Source organism: Canis aureus, chromosome 24 (assembly GCF_053574225.1).
Source record: "Canis aureus isolate CA01 chromosome 24, VMU_Caureus_v.1.0, whole genome shotgun sequence".
NCBI classification, from domain to species: domain Eukaryota; kingdom Metazoa; phylum Chordata; class Mammalia; order Carnivora; family Canidae; genus Canis; species Canis aureus.
In genome coordinates this window covers 17,212,686-17,238,352 of record NC_135634.1, presented here as the reverse complement: position 1 = coordinate 17,238,352, position 25,667 = coordinate 17,212,686, and the positions used below count along the sequence as shown (strand labels likewise).

The 25,667-nt window shown below is 41.4% G+C and overlaps 2 long non-coding RNA genes across 8 annotated transcripts in view; one reads left to right on the top strand and one right to left on the bottom strand.

The window, feature by feature from the left end:
- Positions 1 to 270: 270 nt before the first annotated feature.
- On the bottom strand, positions 271 to 17,806 carry LOC144295839 (uncharacterized). Its single transcript, XR_013362935.1, has 2 exons — positions 17,321 to 17,806; positions 271 to 1,624 (listed from the first exon to the last, which is right to left on the bottom strand). It is a non-coding gene; the product is annotated as an uncharacterized LOC144295839 (long non-coding RNA).
- Positions 15,259 to 25,667, top strand: part of LOC144295840 (uncharacterized) — a 64,027-nt gene continuing 53,618 nt past the window's right edge. For 3 of the 7 annotated variants that reach the window (XR_013362941.1, XR_013362939.1, XR_013362942.1), the window contains exons 1-5: positions 15,261 to 15,385; positions 16,258 to 17,804; positions 18,329 to 20,198; positions 22,256 to 22,304; positions 23,180 to 23,378. This is a non-coding gene — a long non-coding RNA (uncharacterized LOC144295840). Of the gene's footprint in view, positions 15,386 to 16,257; positions 17,805 to 18,328; positions 20,199 to 22,255; positions 22,305 to 23,179; positions 23,379 to 25,667 lie in introns of all 7 variants that reach the window. The other 4 variants (XR_013362937.1, XR_013362936.1, XR_013362938.1 and 1 more) reach the window with 4 other exon arrangements.

Below are 25,667 nucleotides of genomic sequence, written 5' to 3'. Positions count from 1 at the left end.
CATGCTTGTTAGAACAAGGACCATCATTATTGTCATCACCACCATCATCACCACCATCATCATCTTCAATAACTTACATTGATTGTCTCTCTATTATAGAAATTCAGTCTAATCAAAGATGAAATAAATTACTTTGAATGCCTCTGTAGCCCAAAAGTTTATAATGAATAAAATTCCCAAGTCCATTTTGGTTCATCTTACATTTTCAAGCCACCCAACACTACCACCAGTTTTTATTTTGATTAATGCCAGCACAAACAGACAAAACTCTTTTTATGGTTTGATTTTTTATATTTTACACTTTGGCTTGATGTCACATCTGTGGCATCTTCATCTCTGCTGTCCGCTTCACAGCACATGGGGATCCTCTTACAGTCTGTGGGGTTATCAGCCGAGTCCCTGGGGGCCCTGCTTCATTAGGCTCATGCTCCCTTGGGCAGCATTTTCTTCTGAAAATTTTACCCTGAAGTCACCTTTGCCCAGAGATGTGGCTGCTGTGGTTGCCTGTGTTTGTGAAGCCGTGTGACTATGAAGAGAGTCATTCAGGTCGAGCCCAGGGCCAAAAGACAAAAATACTTGTTGATCGGCATGGCACCAACTGTTTGCTATAAATGCAGACCTGAGTGTTGGGGCACATCTCTGGAGGCCCCTAATGGGGATGTGGATTTCCAAGAGGAGAAGAGGGACTGGGAAACTCTGATCCAGACTCGGTGGCTGGTTGCTAGTCAGTATGGGAGCATTTCAGTACTCTGGTGTGCACTCCTGGTACGGCCTTCCTACCACCTACCAGCTGCATGGATCCACTTGGATCAAGCCCGTTGCAATCACTGCTTTGTTTCTGGCATCAATACAGGCAAGGACATTTTTCATGCCTAAGTATGCTAAATGCTAAACACCACTGCTGGGAGATATGTTAAGCCAATTCTGATTCCGGGATTAGTTTTTAGGTTTCCTCCCAAATGACATAGACTGATATGATTGTTATTTTTCTCAGCAGCGTCCAGGCTTAAGTGGGAGGGATGGACAACCAAAGAAAACATTGAAATCTTTGACCTGCCCTTTAACAAAGGTCTCACTGATGTGATATTGATTCTGGGTTAACAAGAAAAATCCACTTTCTTCTACTTTTTCGAGTCTCAGTTATCTCATTATTGAAATGAAGTCATGGTGGATCTTATCAGAATATTTTTTTTTTTCTGGTGAATTGCGGACTTCTTTTACTGAAAGGAGACTTGCAAAAATGGAAGCAATTCTTCTGAAGAGGTCCTATGTATGAATCAGTACTTAGACCCGGTGCCTGAAGGGACCGGTCTGGCCATAGGATCACTCATCCCTCCCGGAGTCGGGCCACCAGTACAGCCCCAGCGCGGGTGAGGACAGCCCTGCTGGCTCTGCTAACCCTCTCTCATCAGCCTTGTTGTAGTTACAAGCTGAGCAGGGCTCTCCCACAGCAGCAGCTGAGACTTTCTGGCCTGCGCTCTGTCTCCTGGCTGCTTGGCTTGGAAAGTGGCCACTGTCACTTCGTTTACCTATAACATCCATCCCAAGCTTGTGCAGCAGGGCAGGGGAAGGAGATCCTCAGGCACAGCCAGACAGGGCATTCAGGGCAGCACCTAGATCAGACCTTCAGGGGAAGAGAGGAAACATTTGAGTCTCATGTGAGATGTGTTTAGAGAATATCTATGCCTTTTGCTTCCTAGCACAGATTTTTCCTAGTGTTGCTTAATAATATCATTTAAACTTCCCACTTTGGGGAACTTTAAACGTCAAACATAACAAAGCTAGAGAGAATAGACTAATGGACCCCTGTGTGCCCATCACCTAGCTCTTGTTGTCAATGAACTAGGGCCAGTCTTGTTTTGCATAATATTCCTCACCTAGGCAAATACTCAAAATGAGGATATTTTCAAAAGAACTGATTTGATCTAGGGATGATTTGGTGGAGTGAATCTATCATAGTGAGAATCCATAAAGGTGTGTCGTTGAGTGAGGCTGTCATGTGAAGGAGGCCAAGAACATGTGCATTTGAGGACCACAAAAAGAACAAATTGTGGGTTAATGAAGATTTTAATATTCAAATAACAAGAACTTTCAAACAATGTCATTGGGTTGAGTAAGAGCATGAGGGGAAAATAAGAAGGAAGAACACAGCTGACTCTGGAAAAATAAAATGTTATTAAAAAAAACAAAACAAAACAGACAAAACATCCACAATGGTACAAACAAAAAGAGGGTGGAATTAAAAAGACATACATAGCCGCTGATGGATATGGACGTGGATATGTTTGAGTGTAACGCATAACATCCAGCTAGAAGCCAGCAGGTAAAGATAAATTCTCAGGGAACAATAAATTTTAGTCCCATGGGCTGAAATCTGTAAACACTGACTGTTTTTTTTCTCCTGGAGGCTGGCCATGACCATAATCTCCAGGGAGAAATGTGTCCCCAAGCCAATTGGTCTCTTTTCTATGTGACATCCCATTGGGTATTTGGTTCGAATATTTCTGATTTTGTTGTTGTGGAATTGGTTTTTATTTTAGTTGGTGTGATGTTGATATTTTCAGAAAAAAAAAAAACCTTTTCTTAACGTAGAAGAAATTGCATTCTCTTGGGCATTTTTACTCTGTCTTCAGGATATGTCTTGAAACATATCCATAATTCGATGAACACTAAAGTCTCACTAATACCTTTATTCATTCAATAAATAGTCATTTATTGTCTATCACGTGTAAGATGCCAGTGGAGGCAGTGAGGTGTATGAGCCTCTTTGTCACCCGAGGGGGTTGCAGACAGCTCTGGGGGCAGGCAGCTGCCGGTCTAGGCAGTATGGGATCAGTGGTGCCCATCCCTACGGTGTTGGTGCTCAGGATGGGATGGTCCACTTGGCTGTGGTCGGTGGTGTCGGGGCACTGAGGCACATATACTGGGCATCTGGCAGAGGGGCAGCAGACAGTATGAGCCCACCTATGGAGGAGGACTCCTGAATCCAAATTCCAGCTCTGTATTTACTGATCATATGAATCTTGGACATGTTATCTTCTCTTTACTTTCCTTTCCTTATCTAGGATGCTCCCAGATGTGCCTGCCTCTGGGAGTGGTCGTTAGTGAGAGTGTGATGAGGCCCAAGGAAGTGATCACTGGTGTCATCACTCTGTTTTGGCCCAGTGGGACCAGTAGCCTTGTGACCAGGGGGACTCAGGACCAGCCTGTAGGTGCCCCGAGTCATGGCAGGGGGGGCGATGGCTGAGCTAAGTCCTCGAGAGCATGGGAAACACGGTTCAGAGAGAGAGAGGATGCTGGCTCCCATGAACCCGGCAGCAAGTGAAGACTGGTGGGTTCATGGAGTGGAGTACGTGGTCCTGAAGGAGTAAAGGAAGCAGGCAGGAAGCAGTGCTGTCCTGAAGGGACCTGGCATCTCCCTGTCAGGGACCAAAGAAACCTTGGCTTGCTGCATTTGAATCCCAGACTTGTGGACCTTGCAAGTCATCTGTTCTTCCTCTCACAGATGGAAAAGGTTGGAGAGGTAGAGTGCCAAACCCAAGGCCACACAGCTGGTTAGGAGGGAGGCCAGCACTTGAACCTGGTTTTCTGCCTCCTAGCTCCCAACCTTCTTCCTCAGTTCGTGGCTTTGTGTAGGTAATGAAATAATAGGCACACACGAAGCACCTAGCCCCTGCAAAGTAGCTGGCTGTTCCCTTCTGGACAAAGAAGGAAAGAATCCAGGCCGAGGGATAAATTGCTTCGGGGCTGTCATTGTGCATAGTGACTCAGGCTGTTACTTTATATCCAACCTTCTTGTAAGGTCAGGGAATGACAAGACATTATTCACTCTTTGATGTTTGCTAAGCAAATATAAAGTTTGCATGTTGGCCTGCACCCAGTTTTCAGTTTGAGAACTTTCCAGTTGCAGTTTTTGGAGTCGTGGATGAGGTTAAGAGATAGACAGCTGCGATAAGAAAGGGTATATCAGACGTATGCACAACGAACTGTGTTTTAATTGCATTGAAAAATGCTTTTGCCCTGATGTGTTTTGGTTAATGCCTTCCACGGCATTTGTAAAGAGGCTGTAAACAGAAACCCCATAATGGAGCAGTCTTTAAAATAGGTGTCTATTCTTGGTTGGAAGAACTTCAGAAGTGTGCTTCCTTATTAAAGAAAGACTGCGTGCTTTTCTGCTTTGAAGAAAATGACTGCAGATTTATGGAACTCATGACAATCAGAAGCCAGGCATTGGCACAGAGTTAAGACTGATTGGGAGGTTAAGTGACTTACATTAACATGGAAAGAAATGCCTCTTTTTGGAACACTGCTTTCTATTTATTTCTAGCAGATAATTTGACTTGCAGCAGTGTCTCAAAGGCTTAGCCTGCTCCTTGTTTTGTTGGCTTGTATCCTTTCCGTTCTTTTCTACTTCAGGATGGAATTTTGAGTTGATCTAAACCTAAGAAATTACTAAACATGAAGCTAAGGAGAAATGTTGCCTGGCACTCTAATCCTTCTAGGGGGCAAGGAGGAAAGAAGTGAGGAGAGAGGGCTTCTTTCCTTAGGCTTCTTGGGCCATGACTCAGCCGAGAGAATGAGTGAGTTACTCACTTTCTCTTTGCCATAGTTTTCCCATTTGTGAAACAATTTTAATAATACCTGGGACTGTGGGCTGTGAAATAATTTTATCCCCTCAGGAAAAAAAAAGAGCTATCAAACTATGACATGATTAAGTAATACATAGCTTTTGATTTATACTAATATGCCAAGTTTCTTGCAATATTTTTTTGGCCAGCTTTCTGAAAGAAATAATTTGATTTTCACAATTACATCGGCTGCCCAGCCTATGATGAATGAGCACAATGGCTATGTGACTCAACAGAACACAAATTCTTCTCTAGTGTGATGGTTCTTATTGTTCGAAGCAACTAAATATGTAGATGACTGTGTTCAGCTTCACTATTTTTTTTTTCTTTTGTTTTCGGTCTTGTCTCATCAGATACGCATTCCAAGAAATTACCTTAAGATTTGTTTCACCATTAAAGCGACATTCTCAGCTGTGCTCCAATCAACTGGATAAAAGCAGAGAAGCCATCAGAAGTTGTTCCTGGTTGACTATCACCTTTCAAAGTATGTGTATGTGGGAAAAAGTCCTCATCTCTCTCCGACTATTGTTAAAAATAAGTAATGATGTATTATAAGATGCTTTTCATGCCAGAGGGTTCCGAAATGTTTTGCAACTGTGCATATAAACAGGAATTACTTCACCAGCCACTGAAATGTGGCCACCTCTTGGACAAAATGTGGCAGCTGTTTAATAATGCATAGCAACATTCCAAAACAGTCGAGGCTTGGAAATGAGGGGCAAACTTGCATCCAACTAAAATCACCTGGGAAATTTCCTGGGCTGAGTTGTGCTGTGTTGGGAAGGATCTTTTGTAACCACAAGAGGCCAGGACATTAGTTTTATGTCTCCCTAGGAAATTCAGCTCCATTCTGTTCAGTGCTGGCTCATGGTCACCTGCTAAATCATCCAGATCCCAGACCGCAAAATGATGGACATTCCTCTGAAGTGTGGCCAGTTTTCCACACTGGCTGATGGAAGAGGCTGGGCAGTGTGGAGAGGTGGCCTTGGATGAGGATCATGGTGACCTGACCCCTGCAACAATATTTGGAACTGTTAATGGCCCAGGGTGATAGAAGAGAAAGCTGTGACCAGTTCTTCCTGGTCACTATAAAATATGTTCTCTGACTTCAGAGATATTTACCACAAACTCATCAACATTGAGTCTACTCTGCTTCAGTGTACCAATGTGCCGTAGTATGTCAAAGAAGATCTAGAAGAGCCTCTTTTTGGATCACAATTTCATTAGCAAAAATAGCTTCTCCTTTAGGCAGAACAAGAACTCAATTTACAAGTGGATTAATCTTTTCCAGATAGGTTTAATTTAGGGAGAAGCCACACTCCTGACCACTTGTATTCCCTCATGCCTTTGTTTTCCCAGTTTAGTGTGATTATTTTTATGGCTAAAAGAGAGGGATGAACACTACATAGTAAAACCCATAGCAAAAGAGAGGCAGCGAGGGCAGTCTCACAGGAAATTACAGCTGTACACACATTCATGAAAAAAGAAGAAAGATCTCAAATGAATAACCTAGTTTTTAGGTTATTAGGTGATTCTTTGGAAAGATCAATAAAGTTGAGAAACTTTAGCTAGGTGAGTAAAAAGAGAGAGCAATAAAGAGAGAGAGAGAGAGAGCAAATAAGAGTGGCAGGGACTTGTTTCATTCTTAGGCACTGGATGGTACCAGGCTGGTCTCTTGATTCATCTGGAACTGAGAGCCTTTGTAGGATTCTCTTAGAAGATGGGGGGTGGTGGAGGGTCCAACGTCATTCCCGCAAGGCTGCATAATACAGGTCAGATAAGACAGTGTGTATCACACCTCAGTTATTCTTCTATGAACAAAAAGGGAATCATAAACATCGAAGGCAATCTTACAGTGGAAGAGAGAAATCTGGAGCTGGGCTGGAGGGTGGAGGGTTTAGTAAAATCAGGAGGAACCGATGGTGGTGGGATGACCTTTAGAGAATGATTGTCTAACCAAACTCTTGGCTCACAGCTCTTGCTGGTGAATCCATTCCTTTCCTTGCCCTGAATCACTCCCTGGGACCAGCAGTCTTGTCTTCTCAAAAGCAGGCGTCAGGGCTGTTGTTCTAATTCACCATATCCTGGTGACAGTTCTGATTCTCCATGGAGAATTCCACTTTCCTAAATAGGTCCAAATTAAATATTGACTTTACTAATTTTAAGTCATTTTGCCCATAGACAAATGTGCTTTCCTAAGGTCATTTTGAAGAAATGTTTTTGCTCAATCATGAGGATGCTACTCTTACTATGTGAGATTTCATGGACATGAGCAAAAGACATGCCTGTAGCATCCCTCCCTGGGTGGATGGACAAAGTCCTGGGCCCTGGAAACACTATCCTTGATCAACACTGAAGAAAGTGCTGGACTGTTATGGGTGTGTCAAATTGTGTCTGCTTTGTTAAGGTGATCCTCTTTCCTTCCTTGCAACATCGGATCCTTCTCTGAGTTCTGATGCTTTGTCTTGTCTTCCCCAGCCCTGATTGGGAAGAACAGCACTTCTCCCTGGGCCATTAGTAGAGACTCCTGATTTCTTTTTTTATTTAATCCCACCTGATCCAGTGCCAGAGACTTATTTCTACACAGGTGGCAAGGTAGTCCAGTTCCAGAAGGGCTCCCCACTGACCACAGAGTGGACACCAGAAGTCAGCCCCTGCCATTCGAGAAGCACTGCAGTCTAGGGAGGACCTACTTTTCTAGACTCCTGTCCTGATCTTCAACTCCCTCCTCAACACCATGTGACCAAGCCATGCAAGACTCGTGATTTCCTGAACTTGCTACCTTTTCCTTTTGTGTCTTCATGTGATCCCAGCTCTGACTGGTATCTTAGCTGCGGTTTCATGAGGGACACTGAGCCAGAGCCACCTGGCTAAGCTGTTTCTGGATTCCTGGCCCACAGCACTGGGATAAATGAATGTCATTGTTTTAAGCGGCTACTTGGGGGAAATTTGTCACAGGGCAATGGATTCCCCTCTCGGCCTGCTATCGTTATACATGAGAAGAAGGATACAAGCAACCCACTCCCTTGTTGCTCAGAGTAGGCCAACCTGTGAGCACAACTGCTATGACAGAACAGCCCTCGCCACACTTGACAACATGAGCTTTGTGTTGACCTTCAACCAATGTGTACCTGTGTTCAACCGATGGGTATTTAGAGGTGCTGTGCTCTCATCAAATTTGGGGAATGGACAGATGCAAATGAAAAGAGATAGGACCTGCATGAGTCACGAGGTGGAGGAAGCAGAAGCAACTGCGGGCTTTGCTGAGTGAAATGCATCTGTAGTGTCTGAATGGCTTTTCTGCTTCTCTCTGTCAGAAAGGACAGCAGAGTGGAGAGAAGATGGGTATTTTGAGACAAGGGCGGCTATTTTGAAAGTCCTCACAAACAATAGAATGTGTTCATGTTTGTGTGGTTTGTGTGGTAGCCCAAGAGGCCAGGGCACTGAGAGGTCTGATGGGAGCCAAGGCTTGGGTTTTCCACCCAGCCATCTGACTACTGCCCTGTGTCAGTCTGTGAAGCCATCTCAGGAAGAACAACTGAGGAAGGCAGCAAAGCCCCGGAGTTTATAGCCTCTTGTCTGTGACCTGCAAGCCCACATGGGAACATGGTCCTCGGTGCACTGCATCATCTGTCTTCTCCCCCTGTTGCCCCTTTCCTGCCACCATTACCGGGGTCCTCAGGTCTGGCAGTTACTGGGTGCCTGACCAGTATGTTCCCGGGGTTCACGCCTTTCCTGATCTATGAAGATGTGAGTACAGGAGGGAATCTTTACACACCTTCTCTAACACCTTACTCAACATGTTTTCTCACCTGGGAGCATTAATACTGTAAGCCTGTCCTCCATGGAAAGAGACGATTCTCAACAGTGTGTAAAGAAATCTGGATTTTATTCTGAAGGTGATGTGAAGACCTCAGCAGATGGCATAACAGGATTATTGCTCTGGTATGCTAGTGGGGTGTGATTAGAGGGGGATGAGACTGGAACTTGGGTGGGGGGATCAATTAGGAAGTGTGATACAGTAATCCCTGGGAGGGATGCCCAGGGCCTGACCTAAAGCGCAGGCTGGAAGCAGGGGTACCTGGCAACTGCCTACGCTTCCTGTGCAAAGTGACTGAAGTTGTTGTGATTGGGATCTTCCTCTGCCATTTGGTGATTGTTTGTGAAATGCCCACATTGCAGGTGCTGTGCTGTGCTGGTGAGAACTGGTGCTGCTCAGGCCCTGGTTCTGCCCTCAAGGGGCTCACAGGGGCTTGCTGGGAGACATTCCTGCCAATGTGGGCAAAGCAAGCTCCCTTGAATGGTAATTATGCATTTCACGCAGGCTTAATAAGATAGTAGACATATGAAGTAAAATCAGGATAATTACTTAAAATTGAGGCAAGACATTTCTTTATATCCTAGGTATTAATGGTTAGTGATAGTGTCTTTTAAGACCTTCTCTCTTTGAGTCATTTTTAATACACCAACCTTAGTCAAGGCAGGAAAAAAAAAGGTTGCAATAGTAGTATCTTCTGTTCAACCAACCCACCTCAATGGTCTCTTCCAGAAATATTTTTTTTCCACAGTCAGCACAAGTACAGTAAGCACTTATGCAGTATTTTTTTTTTTTTAATATTCAGGACACTTTATACTTACTAATTACTAAACAACAAGTACCACAACTCCCCACCCCCAACCCCCTGGAAAAAGAAAAAAGAAAAGAAATAAAAGAATTTGTTTCATTTCTTGGATAGGAACACTTGATCTCTTTTTGTGTGAGTTTTATAGGATTTCCCTTCTTCAGCTTTGTTGTATGAGTATATATCATTTTTCTGGGTTGGACTGGCTGGGAAGGGAGGCTGAGGGAGCTGCTGGCATGGCTGGCATGGATGATGATGGATCTGTGGCAGGGAGGCAATCTCTCTTGACCTGGGCTAAGCTGAAGACCTGTGTGTGCTGGCACCCAGGCAGGCCTGTCCCCAAGCTCTGGGCCTGGTTTCCTGCTGTGAGCTGTGGCCTGGGGCAGGAGCTGAGCTGGGCTGGGCTCTCAGCCATGACTCAGCACCTCTCACAGGACCACCCCTGACCACAAACCAGGCTCAGTAATGGGTTGACTGACTGACTCAATAAAAAGATGAAAAACTTTCTCTTTCTGCATCCCTCTTGCAGGAGAGGCATGTGGGGGTGTGTGTGCTAAAAATTGCTGTTCTTATAATGGTAGGCATGACCATAATGATAACAGGAGTTCTTCAGGAGCCATAGTAAGGAAAGAGAAAGAACCAAGTACCCTCGTTTATCCCAGGGATTTTATGAAAGCTCTGGTTTGTAGGTCCTGCCTCTCCTCGGACACAGCTGCTCCTGGATGAGCACTAAAGGATCCCTAGAATTAGACTTCCAACCACTTTTCGGGACTCAGCTTCCATTAACTTTCTATAAGAGCCTCCTTCATCCGCTCCCCTCTCCCTTCCAGCTCTGAACCTTTGGCCACTTCACTCCCCAGGCTCACAACGCTCTTTCACTTCCTTCCTTATCCTTTGGAATCCTTCTACCACCTCATGGACTCTCCTGGTTATCACAGTGAATTCAAGCAAAGTATTTAGCATGAGACTTGGCCTATAGTATAAGCCTTGGCTCTCACTGGGCCCTGCAGTCATGGTAGTCATGGAAAAGGCTCAGTCAGCAGGAATTCACACAGAATAATGAGCTGCTCAAATAAGAAGTTCATTCTCACTCCTCCGCGCTCAGAATCATTTCTGTTGTTTCAGCATAGTCAGGTCTAAAGATGACTGACGAAGCTAGTCATTCCTTAGACGAAATGTATTTTGGTGATTCCTGGTTTGTTTTTTTAAGAAGTTTTTATTTTTTGAAGATTGCCCAGGCTTTAGAAATATTTTTCTTCATTGCGTTTCTGTGAGGTTTGAATTGGTGTGTGTGTGTGTCTTCACTCACTGTAAATCCCCAGATTCTTTGAGGTTCTGATGACGTGAGAGCCAGACTCCAATCGCCTCCCTGAGATCACAGTCTAAATGTGGGTTCTTGGAATTCTCTTTTTTTGGAGCTTAAAACTGAAGATCTCCAATGAAAGAAAACATAATTTTAAATTCTCTCAATGTGTTTTTATAGATATAGATTCTTTATGTAATTTGTAAATCGCTTTGATAGGTGTTATACATATTCTTAACTTTCAGGTCATCAGTCTAAATGTCATAGAGTGTCTTGTTACTTTTCTTCATTTTATGGGTGGGTAGGTGAGTATTTGGGTATAAAGGTGGTGAATTCAAAAGTGGAAGTTGCAAGTGATGAACATTTTCTTAAGTAGAAGTTGCAAGTGATGAACATTTTCTTAAATTTGAGAAGGGGCTGAGTGAGCCAGGTTTAACAAAACCAGACTTGTTCTAACAACAACAACAAAAAAGCCTGTAGAAGACAGAGAAACCAGGTGGTAAGTTCTGGAAAGATGGGGAGAATACCCCCCAGTTCTAATATTTCTTTCCTCCTCCCTCTTCCTCTTCTTCTTCTTCTTCTTCTTCTTCTTCTTTTTTTTTTTTTTTCTGTTCTTGGTGAAGTGAAGGGAGAGGCAGCAAAGACCAAAATGGCTTGCTTCCTTTAGAAACACTGCTCATCCATCCAACTGACATCATGGGAGGAAATCTCCCTGCCTATTTTTGGGGTGGTAATTCAACCCTAAGTGTAAGAACTGAAACCCTCTTCCACTTTGTAAGGTCACCAAGAGCTATTGTGCAAATCACTAGCTCTCTGGAGGTTTTCAAGGAGTTGTTTGTCTTTCTAACAACAACCCCCATAAATCAGTCGTACCACTGGAGTGTCCTCAGCCATCAGAATTAAGTGTGAGCTTTCCCATCACTGGGAATCAATCAAAATCAACCAAGAGGATCAGATGGTAAGGTGGTGAAATCACAGTCGAAGTGGGGGTGAATAGAAAATCTGAGCCTGGGTGGGGCCTCTGGTTCCCCTTTGTGAATGTACTCTCTCCACAGAAGCTGGGGGTGTGTTTTCACTTCCTATTATTTTAGTAGGTCATCATTCTGTGCGAGTGAGTGCTGACCTTCCCCAGTGTCATCACCAAAGTACCTCTGCATCAGGACACTGTGAACAGCTTTGGTTTTAGAAGAAGGATGCTGACTCTGATTTGTTTGTTTGTTAGGTTAAGCGTCATCTGACTTTCATGAGATGGTGACAGTGGATGGAAAGTGAAAAACTGAGATGCCTGGGTGGCTCAGTGGTTGAGCGTCTGCCTTTGGCTCAGGTCATGATCCCGGGGTCCTGGGACTGAGTTCCACATCGGGGCCCCCAGAGGGAGAAGCAGTCTTGCTTCTATGTCTCTGCCTTTCTCTCTCTCCCTGTCTCTCATGAAGAAATAAATAAAACCTTAAAAAAAAAATAAAGAAAGTGAAAAACTGTTCAACAACTGGAGCTGCGTTTTCTAATAGGTGAGAGAGGGTGTGAAGGGGATTTATTTTCCTCAAATGAATGAATTAGTATCTTTGGCTGATTCTTTGGGGTGATGGAAATAAACTCAGGACACCCCTTCTTTATCTGGATAGAGCTACTGTTGTATGTCCATTATGAAAGATGAGCCATGGTCACCAATCTATTTCCACTTTACACTCATTTTCTTTGTGGTATTTCTTTCCTCTTTCTCATTTTTTCAGTGAAAAAAAAATGTTTCATTGGAGAGATGTATAAGAAAGTGTTATTATGACTAATTTTCTTTTTTTTCTGGTTCTACATCATGGAGAGCTATGATGTTTCTCGTCGATGTTAAACTTTTTCCCTGAGGTTTTTGTACTGAGGCATTTATTCATTTGGAAAATGTTAGTGTAAAGTACAGGGACTTTGGAATCAAATCTGTTTCTCTCGTTATTAGCAGGGCAGGTTGGCTAGCCTTCCTGGTGCTCTTTCCTTCATCGATGAAGTGGGAAGAATAATTTCGATTGGGCAAAATCATTACGGGTTTAAAGAGTGTGTGTGTAGCCCCTGAAACAGCACCTGATGGGTTGTGGGCAGTCAGTGAGTGGAGCGGTGATGCTGATGCTCTAATGCTCGCAGCCAGAGCACTGGCAACAGTAGACACTACTGCATTGACTTTGTTACCACAGTAGTAATGCTACTGGTGTTACGCATACCTTTTTCTTTGCCCTTCACCATAACTCATTTGACTATTTTTATCCAGGAACAAAAGGGAGACACTGAGCTCTCCCTGCTTTTAAAGTGTAAACCGAGAGTCCTATGATTTTTAACATAGTTGAGGTGTTTTGTAAATGGAATACTTAAAATAAAGATTCCTTATGATTTGGGTCATGGAAATTCAATAATTCGTGGCTGCCTACAAGACACTGTGCTATAATATTCTTATTCAAATAGATTTAAAAGCTATTCCCTCTCTGACAGAGGTGAATCATTTGCAATGGCAATTATTATTGCTTCCAAAGAAATGACTGCATTGTTGCTGAAAATAATCAGGCTACATTTCTCAGTAAGTTGGTAAACAATGAAGGTCACCAGAAAATGTTAACAATGACGAGCTTTCAACACCCACATCATTTTAGTGTCTGGCATTTTCTTTCTGGTGACTTCACTGGCAATCTCTGTATCAGTGACATTTAACTTCTGTACCTAGTAGAGTAAGTTTTCCCAACCAGGTCTTACATCTCAAGCCCTGTACGTATTGATCACATAAAAGAAATCAGAACACCAGTTCCCTTATTCTCATTTTGAAGGTATAATAGTAAAAATGGCTTACATCATGGGTTATGGGCGAGGGTGAGCAATTACATTAGTGCACACTTGAGAATTGGGTCTTCTCTTTGATTGGGTCTTCTCAGATGGGAGGCATTTGTTCAGAATAGGAGACATTTGGCCTCTATCTAATCCTGGGAAATGGACGAGGATTTGAGTGGGAAGAAGACATAATGGGGAGCAGAAGCAGTTGCCCACCAGGCTTGGAAGGCTCCAGAAAGTTATGGGTGGAAGTGAGAACAAGGACTATAAATAAGCTAATTCTGAAAAGGGACAGGGAGTGCCTGCAAAGACTCCAGTGTGCAGTTACAAAGAGAATCACCAACTGATTTTAAGGCAGTGCACTTATGTTAGAAATTGGGCACAGTTTGGCTCTTTAGTGATAGAATAAGGCTGCTGGCAGGAGTGGGGGTGATAGTGCAGGAACTCATCCCTCCCTTACCATTTCCTACATCACCCCCTCCAGTGAGTTGGGGAAAGCTTTGGAGTGCACTTTTATTATGGGAATAATTCAGGAACAAAATGAAACCAAAAGTGGCCCAAATTCAGTTTAACAAAAAATGCAGTATTAAAGCCTTTTATGAAGAATTCTTTCTAAATCCTTTGAAATCTAATTCCTGGGGCTCAAATACTTCTTAGAGTTAATATATTAAGAATCTCTCTATTTTTCTAGTTTCAATATATTATTTAATATCAAAGTTCTAATAATATACTTTTAAATATTGGAAGGCAATCTTTCTATCTATCTATCTATCTATCTATCTATCTATCTATCTATCATCATCATCATCATCATCATCTATCTATCATCTATTTGCTTTCACCATGAAGATTGCAATGTCCCTCATCTGTGCAGAATAAACTACAAAACAGTATCTAGAAGTGGTGATTCAGGGTAAACAGTGCTTTAAGAACAGGTTGTTGAACAAACTAGCTTCTCTCTTAACAGCTTTTCAAGGGCATGTGGTCCTAAGTATAAAGGTATGTGGCCAGTGAATTGTTGGAGATGAAAGCTGTGGATGGAGATCTGAAAATTTCATCCCTCTTGGACTATAGGAGCTCAACAGTGTCAGCTGGGATGGTTTTTCTGTGACAAATTTGAAATTTGAGCTTGTGGGTACATGTCACTGATTTGAGCTCTTAATGAACATGTAAGATGGACATCTCACCAAAATTTTCCCTGTATTTGGAAGTAATTGGTAACATGATTCCATCCTAATTGACAGCATCAATCCCAAGACCATGTACACATAGTGACTGAATTGACTCCAGTCTCCAGTATTCTAGATGGTTCCTGTAGCTCAGGCTCATTTCTCACTTAAGTGTATTAAATTGAATGGACAAGTACAAAAAACCCATGTGGGCCTGATGTATCATAAACAGAGGCCTTCTTAAAGGATTCATTTTCTCAGTAAAGGAACAAGAAAAAAAGTTTCAATTCTGTTTCCTACCCCTAAATTACAGAATAGTGAATTGGAAATGGTCCTAGGCCTATAATCAGAAGCACTAGACCCGAGTCTCAGTTTTGGGAGGCAATACCAAGTGATTCTGCGGCCCACAGAAGATTGCTTAATCTGCTGGACCCTGGGTGCGTCCTGGGTGGTACCCGGCACGGTGCTGGCACTTTTGCAAACATTATGTCATTTAGTGCTAACGCCACCAACTTCTTGCTTCCTTCTGCATAAACTAGACTTATGAAGAATAAGTTAAGATGTAAGATATATTTTTATAAAATAATAAAATAAGTGATGCTCTGTTTTGAGTGCTTTCTATATGCCAGGCACTTAACCTATATGATGTACGTCAAGCACCTTCCAACTATCATCCTACTTAACCCTTAGAGTAACACTATGAAGTGGGTACTGATTGAGATGATAAACCTTAGGTCACAAAGCTAGGAGGTGATGGTCAATCCTGAGCTATACTTTGTCATCTTTTACCAGATCTATATTTAGCTTCTTGGAACTCTCTTGGAGGACATATTTTCTTTCTTGGAATGATGAAGTAAAGGCACAGTGAGTAATGAAGATATTAACATTTCTAATCATTCTTCAGGTTTGATACTTTTATAAATATTTCACAATTCTCTTTTTATGTGTACCACAGAAGCCTAATATAAACCTAGAATGTTCTAGAGATCATATTTGCATCTTATCAGGAGGCGACACCTTGCTTCTTCCCTCACTGCCTCAGCTGTTTACAGCCCTGCTCCCTAAGGCCCTGTGGGCCACTGTGACTGGCTCCAGAAATTTTTTTTTTTCATTTTAACCCTATCATCAAAGGGACAAACTGATGAAATTCTTAGAGTCCACGTGTACACTTGCCGTGGTGCTGTACTCTCTTAAGTGAAGGCATGTTTCAGACTTTGGAAAAACCCTGTTCGCTCAGCTGCAATTCCATCAGATGTTCTGTTTTGATTTTCTTGCTGTTGCTGCTGTGCTGTTACTTTCCCTCCAAACACTGAGGTTAAGAGAGATAAACCTTCAAGAGTACGCTTCACTAAAGCATTTGGACTGTTCTGGCAGAAGAGAACCCACAAGTCCAAAAATGAATGGACCTCTCGAAACAGCGCATAGCTTTGCCATGATCTCATTCTATCTCTTGTTCCACAAAAAGAACATATTCTCCAGAATATCTCTTATCAGAGATAGAGAGAAAAGACATAATCTGAGATAGCTAAAGTTTTAGGGTGACAGTAACATAGGATAAAGTTATTTAATAAGTGACTAAGGTACAAAAACTCAATAAAGTGATACACTTTATGTTCGTAGTCATAAAAAGTGTTTTTTCCTTTGTTGCACACACTGGCTGCTTATATAGCTTCCCAAACTTCAATTTCTGTTGTGACCCAAAGGATTTGTCTAACTTCTTTTCTCCCTTTCTTTAGCATTTCAAGGCCCAGCACAGACATTTCATATCAGAGAGCTTTCTACTGTGTTTCTTTCTACTGTGTTTCTTCTGCTGATGGAAGGGAGAGCAGGAGGCAGGATCTTCAATGGTACACAAAACGGTAGAGAAAGGTACAAAGGTACCTTCAAATGGTAGGAGGAAGGTGTGATGAAAGGAAACCAAAGAATAGCACATCTCCTCAGGCACTTAAAATTGAGTGGTGATGGGGGTCCTCTTGAGGTGTGATCAGGGCTCCCCAAGAATGAGGGCAGAAGAAGCCAGTTACTGAGGAGAATGGGGGCCCAAGCTTCCAGGAACAGGACTGGAACTTAAGACTCACCATGAGTTCATTAGGCATGGAGAGTCCAAGCCAGGACAAGAGACCCTGAAGACCAGTAGATGTCACCAACACACATCTGAGGACCAACACACGGTCCGAGTGCAACTGGCCTTCCAAAATGAAGATATGCCAGTCATCTCCCATCCCTCACACTTGGGTACCAAATTAGGGGGTTGAGTAAGAGGGAGCAGCTGATAGGAATGGGGCATTTTAATCTGAGAAAAGCTGGGTATTGCTTTAAAAGGAATGTTTCAATGATCTGATTTAAAGGCCAGGCTTCACATTTTCAGGCACAGTTGAGTTTAAATGCATAATGAGTGAAATTTTGCAGTTTCATCACACCTGTTGCTCCCAGATAGTGAGTCTGCAGATGGCATATCATCAGAGGAGGCTGAGTCCCTTTTGGGTCCATCCAAATCACACCATAGCACAGCCTTCTTTGCTATCTCTACCTAAGTGACCCAGACCCTGTGGTCTGTACAAAGCCTCCCTTGATAGTAAAACATCATATGTTAGATGAATCGGCATCTCAGAAATATGTTGGATAAACCAGAGGTCTAACCCAGAGACCTTTCTGAGTCGTCAGTAAATCCCGTTTGGTACACTAAATGTTTTCTGCAAATCCTCACATCCTCTCCTATGGCCTTATTTAGCTCCTTCCTTTGTTCCTCTGTCCCTTGGTCCCCACCAGTAATCATCTCAGACTTTATATGGAACATACCTGCTTTTCCAGTGTGGACTTCTTTTTGGAGGCTCTGAAATGAGAATGACTCACTGACATGAACATGTCTCAAACACTGGTGTTATGGCTCGGGCCACCTTCGGACCCCATGCCTTCAGTGGCTGTGCTGTCACTGTCTGACCCCAACACAAAGTTCAGCTCCTCTGAGCTCTGGAGTCAGGCCTTGTCAAACAACTGGAATTAGAGAGAAGTTCACTCTGCTCTTATTGGGCCCAGAATCGAGATCGGGATGAGATCCACAGATTTGGGCTCAGAACTAGTAAAGGTCTGAGCTGGTCAGCTGGGAAGGAAGGCCTGGGGCATGACCCCCTGTCTCATTCTATCCTGCTACTTACAGTCCCTGACATCACAATGTGGAGACAGCAATCAACAGTCGCTGTGCATGCCCTTAGTAGCTCTTAACAGACAGTCTGGGAAATACTGTTCCAGAAACACCGCTGCACTATGGAATTATTTTACACAGGTAACTTGTAGAACCAAAGTTTTTTTTTTTTTTTTTTTTTTTTTTTTTTTAATGTCATAAAATTTCCATGACTTCAGCACCTGGGAAAGCCATAGAGGCCAACTGGGCAACCCATTAGACAGGTCTGAAGGAGAGCAGATGGAAATTCTGAGAGTCAAGTAAGAACAGATGGGAACTCTGCAGGTTAAACTTGAACTCGAATATTCCGAAGTTCACGTTGCTGAACATAAAACCCCATTAAGCATGTTCCAAGAAAGAGTTAAGCTGACAGGCTGCATGCTGCCCTCCCCCATTATGAATTCACAGTGCACTTAGCTGTCAACAATTCTGTGGCAGGGGGTAAAGAAGCACTTCCTTCCACACTGCCTGCTCATTGGCAAATGACAAAATTTTAAGCTGTACTTTCTCTTACCTGGGACTGAAGGAGGGTGGCTGTGCTATAAACAGGGAGAAAGGATTGGCCTCTTTTTCTTTTTTAGCCGGTTGTTTACCTCTCCCCTATAATTTTCCCCTTCTCCATTTAGACAGCGGTGCACCCAACGGAAGCCCTGCTGGCCAGGCAAGGCTGACCTGCACGCTGGCCCGTCAGAAGCCTCCTAGTGTTTTGAAACGATGTCAACTCATCCCACAAACGTCCCCTGTGTGAAAGAGGCCAAGCTGTCTGACACAGCCGTAGTTGGGGCAAGACGGAACTAGCATACGGTGTGCTGTTAACGGGCTGGATGGATCCACCACCTGCTGTTTCTTCTGATGGTAGAGAACTCTGCAAGACAGGACACAGCTCAGTTCTAAATTCATCCAAGTCCGGGCACCTGGGTGGCTCAGTCAGTTAAGTGTCTGCCTATGGCTCAGTCATGATCTCAGGGGCCTGGGTTCAAGTCCCCAGCTGGCTCCCCACTCAGTCAGCTTCTCCCTCTGCCCCACCCTCTCCCCTTGCTCATGCTTTCTCTCTCTCTCAAAAATAAATAAGTAAATAAATAAGTAAAATCTTTAACAAATAAATACACAAATAAATTCATCCCAGTCTTTTGTAAGGCACCTGAGTAACCCAAGGGAAGCTTTTCCTCTGGTGAAGGAGGCAGTTCCTTACCTTGGTGGTTTGCCTTTTGATGTCATACTAGGAGAGAGAATGTGTGGAGTGGTGGGAATCATAGCCTCTAACAGATGACGTTATGTTGTGTCTCCTCTGCGGGTGGTCCCAACACAACCTGTGTGGAATTCAACACTAGACTTCCCTAGGGGAAAGATGATATATATTTTTTTTGAGATTGAATAATCATATATATTGCTTTGTCATGTCCCTTTTACATTATGGCTTTAAAAAATATGCATACCACTTGAATCTGTATTTGAGAATATTTACAAATATCCAAGGCCTTCTTCTTCCTTTTTTTTTAAACTCCATTTTTGCTGAGATATAATTCACATAACAGAAATTTCACCAATTTTAGGTATCCATAACACAACTGTATGCATAACCAATTTAAAAACATTTCTATCATTTGCACAACTCCCCCCTCAAACTCACTAGAAATTACTGTCTTTATCCTTTTGCCCCATATTCTGTGGAAATACAAGTCTGCCTTTCCTCTGTATGGGTTTGCCTATTCTCATGATTTCATATAAATGAAATGATACATGCTCCTCTGTGATCATATATTTTCACTTAACATTATAGTTTCAAAGTTCATCTGTGTTGTAAGATATGTTAGTTCTTCATTCCAATTTATGGGCTAAATAATATTCCATTGTATGAAAATACCACATATTATTTATCCATTCGCCTTTTGGTGGACATTCGAGTTTCTACCTTTTGGATAATATTTCTGTGAAACTTTGTGTACACATTTTTCTAGGGACATACATTTTTGTTCTACTTCTGTGTATACCTAGGAATGGAATTACTGGCTTAGAAAGTAACTTTATAACTAACATTTCTTGGAACTGGTAAAATGTTTTCCAAATTGGCACCATTTTACATTCCCACTAGCAATGTTTATCAGTCCCAATCTCTTCACATCATGGTCAGTTTCATCTGTGTTTTTTTTTTTTTTTTTAATTATATTGGCCCTCATGAGTGTAGAGTGATATCTCATATTTCCTTGAAACTAATGATATTGAGCACAAAAGGTGATAATTATTTAGAGTCAGATAATAAAAAAAGTAAAAATTCATTCAGTTGCTTGAGGTTCTAAATATGGTTTTAAGAATGTGTGGGGAGTTACACATATAGATACTTCCCAAGGAGTGACATTAAACATTTTAATGGCATGATGGCATAACCAACTATGATAGAGTCTAGTATGATGACACCAGCAGGTATCAGTGGGGCATCTGTGTTGCTGCTAAATCAGTCCACAGAGCTGTACTACTGCCTGAGTACTGGATTTAAAGGTGCAGTATTTTAGATAGTCTCTTTAGAGTCAGGATTGATCAAGGAGTCACTATTGATAAAATTAGTCACTGTTAGTAAAATAAAATAATAGAATAATGTCCAACCCTGAGTGCTTAGTAAATAGCAGCTGATACTCTGATACTATTCTGCATCCTTTAGACTAGAACATAGTAACTAAATGTTTCACTTTCCAATTAATTTTTCTATTTCTATGTTGATAAAACCTCCGTGTTTGAGATGTACCGAGCTTATTTTGAGCATTGAATGTGTAATAACCAAGTATAAGTGTCAAGTTGAGGGTTGCTGGTAAAATACAGGATATGTACTTATTTTGACTTTTGGATAGATAACAGAAAGTTGTCTAATATATGTCACAAAGATTGCACAAGATATTACTAAAAACCTATCTGTTGTTTATCTGAAATTCAAATCCAATTGGATTTTTATTTGCTAAATATGGAAATTCCAGCCAGATTAGAAGAAGCAATGGTTAGTTTTGGAGTCATTGACATATTTTAGGAAGGCATGCCACTCAACATATAGAACGTTGTAGCATGGAAACCTGGGGTCAAGCAGTGAAGGGGTGTGCATCAGTATCGACCTGCAAGCTGAACCATGGTATTTTATATTCCACTATACTCTTGGGAGTCTGCATTGTTTTCCTTTAAGTGATTTTATCTTATTTGTAACTAAACAGTTTAGAACCAGGCAGGAGTTGTGGAGGCCATAAATGACTGGCTTCCACAAGGTTTGAATGAAATACTCAAACCTCACAGTCTCATTGATGAGAGTAGTTCATGTTGCAGAGTTGGGGTTAAAATTCAGGCTATTTTTATTTCAGAATCCTTGCTCCAGATATCCAGGGATAGACATCTTAGAAACCTGAGACAAAATGACCACATAAGAGGTAGAAAATGAGTCTAGTTCACACCATGCTCTTTGAAAAATGGAGGATTTACAGCTTTTGTGATGGATATGATTATGTGGCTTTATAATTATCATTTTTAATTTTTCATATCTCTTTTATAATTTCAAGTAACAACTGGTTGGCCCAGGAAATACTGCAAGATGGAAAAGGTCCAAGACATGTTTACTAAAAATATTTGTTAGAAGATATTTGCAACAATATTTGCCCCAAGGGCATGATTATTCAATTAGGCATTTCTCTTGATGTGTTCGGTACAAATGTCATTACTACTCACAGAAGATTTAACACATCAGTAAAAATAGCAAATAATTGGGTCTCTGAAAGAAAAATATTCTTTAATGTGCTTGCTTGGGTAGCTCTGTAGTCTGGCAGGGCGATAGTGGTTAAACATTTTATGGCCAGTGGACAATAGAGCATTTGAACATAGGCAGGCCCTCTTGAAGGCCTATGGAATAGGAATCTGGAATACCACCATCATTAGGGTCCTACAAAAGATCCTACTGACAGGTTGAGGGAAAAACCTAGAATAAAGAACATTTTATTAAAATTGAAAGAAAGATGGGGATCCCTGGGTGGCTCAGTGGTTTAGCACCTGCCTTTGGCCCAGGGCGTGATCCTGGAGTCCTGGAATTGAGTCCCGCATGGGGCTCCCGGCATGCCTGCTTCTCTCTATGCCTATATCTCTGCCTCTCTCTCTCCCTATGTCTATCATGAATGAATGAATGAATGAATGAATGAATGAATGAATGAATAAATAAATAAATAAATAAATCTTTAAAAAAATAAAATTGAGAGAAGGAGGCTGACTTAGAACAAATAATGATTTTTAGCTTCAAGCTTTTAATATTCAGTATCATATCACAAATGTAATTGGTGTTCCCATGTTACAGTTTCTGGGAAAAGAATCACCAATCTGTAAAGTTTCAAAACATAACACACAAACTTCTACATCTAGAAGTCTAGCATATCGCCTTTCTCCATATGTCTAGAAACTCTTGATTTGATGGGGTTAGATATCTGAGGCCAAAGGACTTCACATTTTCTTTTGCTGCTCTTCTGTGCGTAGTGGGTTTTCAACAGTCATGTCTGGGAAAATGTGACCAACTGGGGATTCTGTTTCATTCACAGAAGCCAGCACTGGTTCCAGTAACTGCCCAAGCCAGAGTGGTTCTTCAAGGTAAAGGAAAGAAAAGAAAGAAACCCCTCAGTACTTGCTTTGGACCCCAGTGACCAGTTTTGCTATTCAAAGACTTGATCAGGAATTCTTTCATATATTTATTCCATGGGAATTAATCAAGCATCTACTATGCACAATGCCTGTGAGAGGCACTGTTAAATGATGAACAAAGCAGGCATTCAACCAGCCTCTCAGGAGTCTGTTATTTGTCAGGAAAGACTGATAATTATTGGTAAACAACAATGAAGAAGATAATTCAAGTTTTTAAAAAGTAGAACAGTAAAGAAAAACAAAAGTGTTCTACATTTGAGAGAATGAAAGGGAAATCTATTAAAATATGGTATTTAGTGAAGGCTTTCTAATGGGATTTCCATGATTTAAAATATTTCTGAAGGGTTTTGGATCCATCTCAACATTTGATATGTTCCCAGAATTTTCCCTTTGAAGCAGAACCTAACACTTTACTCAATGAAAAGTAAGTAAAATTTGGATATTTGATGAGGTCAAAATGTCATACAAACAGAAACCGTCAGTTTCAGATACACAGCAAAGCACCCCTTCATTTATAAAATTGCTGCTGGTGGTGACCATTATTAACATCTCACAAAGCATTTTTCACTTTCAACGCACTTTGAGCACCTCAGTGAGGTATCTTTTTAATTAATAGGAAGGAGAGGAATGATTCTAGGTCAAAGATGTTCAAGGTTAACATCATTTCTATGGTAGAGCTAGCTTGATAAACTATGCTCTCTCTTTCTCTCTCTATTTCTCTCTCTTCAACTCTCCTTTGTCCCTGATTCTGGCAGGCACTCCCCCACTCAGCTTAATTACCTTTGTTCCGCTGCAGAAATATTTTGCGTTTTTATTGATTACAGAACCCTAAACTTTGGAAAACTAAGCTTGCTCAATTGCTGGAAAACTATGGGTCTTCCCAGATGGGAGAAATGAAGAAGCTTCATTCTTCAAGTCAACTCCTTAGCTCAACTCCTCAGGATGGGTCTTAGGAAAGATGACACATTTCTTTCTAAACTCTGGAGAGCCCTTGAGGAACCTTCTGCAAAGTGATGAGTATTTGTGAGTTCCTTCAGTTTTTTTGTTTTTTGCTTTTTAAAAATCTTATTTATTTATTTGAGAGAACAAGAGAAAGAGAGAGCAGAGGGAGGGGCAGACAGAGAGAAGCTTAAGTAGACTCCCCGCTGAGCACAGAGCACAACATGGGGCTTAATCTCATGATCCAGAGATCATAACCTGAGCTGAAACCAACGGTTGGATGCTCAACCAACTGAGCCACCCAGGCATAGGGAATCCCTTCAGTTTTTGAGAGTGAGCACTTCATGTGAGTAATAGTTTTTCCAGTGCATTAAAGGCTTTTAAAATTTTCTTCTTCCTCTGTAGGCCAAATCAAAGAGCATTTTCCATATCTCAGGCTCTTGTTACCTCTGCTCATTAGGAAAAGCTATGTTTTCTTTGAATTCTGGTGATGATCCACATATCTAAACAATTTTGACAGTTTTCAGCTGCTGCAGCTTCTACAAGCCAAGAAAACTGAAACTCTTATAGGGCACCCTCCCACCTCTGCCAAACACACACACACACACACACACACACACACATACACAAATAAGCTGATATACTGAAAATCCCAAGGTTTTTCCCAGGCAAGGAGAGATCTCAGGTCATGGGCTGATTTTAAAATGTGAATGACTATAATTTGTAGTATATTGCATACAATGGGCAAAAGGTTTTATTTTTAAATCTTAAAATATCTTTTTTTCCCAACAAATTCAAAATAATTTCATTATTTCTCATATCACTGTAAGGTTAGTAGAACAAATACTATCATTTTTATTTCACAGTTGGGGAAACTTGCCCAGATAATGGTGGCTTCCTCTTGTCCTGTGGTTGACTACTGTGCCAAGACCTCTATTTCTAATCTAGTGGTGGTTTCCAGGAGAATTTGCTGCTTCTCTTAGAGTTAAGTTATACTTTTTTTGGGGAGACTCTCAAGTTCCCAAATTCTACATAATTTTAGAAAATTAGAACAAATATCTTACCAGGTCATTTATTGTTTTATAAAATAATTACATGATAATGACCTATTGAATTCTAAGCTTCTTGCTTTTGATTCTGCCGTAAAATCTAGCTGTTTCAAAGTTGGAGCATGCTCAATCTAAGGCTTCAGAGATAGCAATTCTTCAGAGTTTTATCATTGAGATCATTCTCCCATCGATAGGAAATATTTGTAAGGGGAAAGACTTACTAGTGACTTGTGGATGTCTATAGCAGAAAATTTTTATGCTCTCTGCCCTATGAGATTTTACCTCAGTGTATAATTGATTCAGTGGATCAATGATCATGCTGATGAACAGCTGGTTTTTTCTTTCTCCCTCTGAATTAGTGATTCATGATTTACTTTGGTCTTGTGAAGACACATTCTCTGGTTGTGATGACATACACAAACTATTTGACTGAATTCAGTAAAAATAAAGGAAAATAACTCCTAAAGATGAACAGGACAGTTGAATTCCATCAAGTGCTTATTTTTATTTACATGATCACAGAGGGCTAGTTTGATTGTTTGGCTCTTTCAGATAGGCATCTCAATATCATAAAGAATGGTGATTTAATTATGAAAGTGGACCTTTGTGTTCCCATCTCCTTTTCCCTACAAAATGTGTTTGTCATGAAAGGAACTTAATTTTTAGCATGATTGAATTACCAAATGCTTAAAAGAAACATTTTCATCAGGATTTATCTCTCACAAAAAACATTCTGTTTCCTTAACACTGCAGTGGGTATTTCATTAGGTATCATAAACAGTTTACTTTACAATTTGAAATGAAAAAAACGGTAACTTGCCCTTGCTCTGGAAGGGTTTTGTAGTTGTGGCTTTCTAGTGGCTATGGGCTGCTGAAGTCAAAGGTCATCGACTTTTCAGATGCTGAGAGTGAAGCTTTTGATTTCTGCTTCCTGGTTTGTGGATGAGATAAGGAAGGATGGAAGGAAGGGGTAGGTGGTGACTTGGAGCTGACAAAACTCTGCCTGAGGATATCTTGACTTCAAATTTTGCCAAAGATTTTTGTAATGCACATTTTGATTTTAAAAGCAAGGGCATTGTTTACTCATGGGGCATATGAAGAAACAACTGGTGTGACAGGTATTTGGAAAATATTTGAAAAGCATGAGTGCATTGAGTATCTGGAAATTAAGGAGAGGAGACCCAAGAAGCCTGCTTCTTTTACTATGTCTGCCTAAGAAATTATTCCACAAGTAAGTGGCTTAAAACAATCACAACATTTATTTTGCTCATGGATCTACAGTTTGGACAGGGCAGAGTAGCAATGGTCATCTCTGTTCCACCTG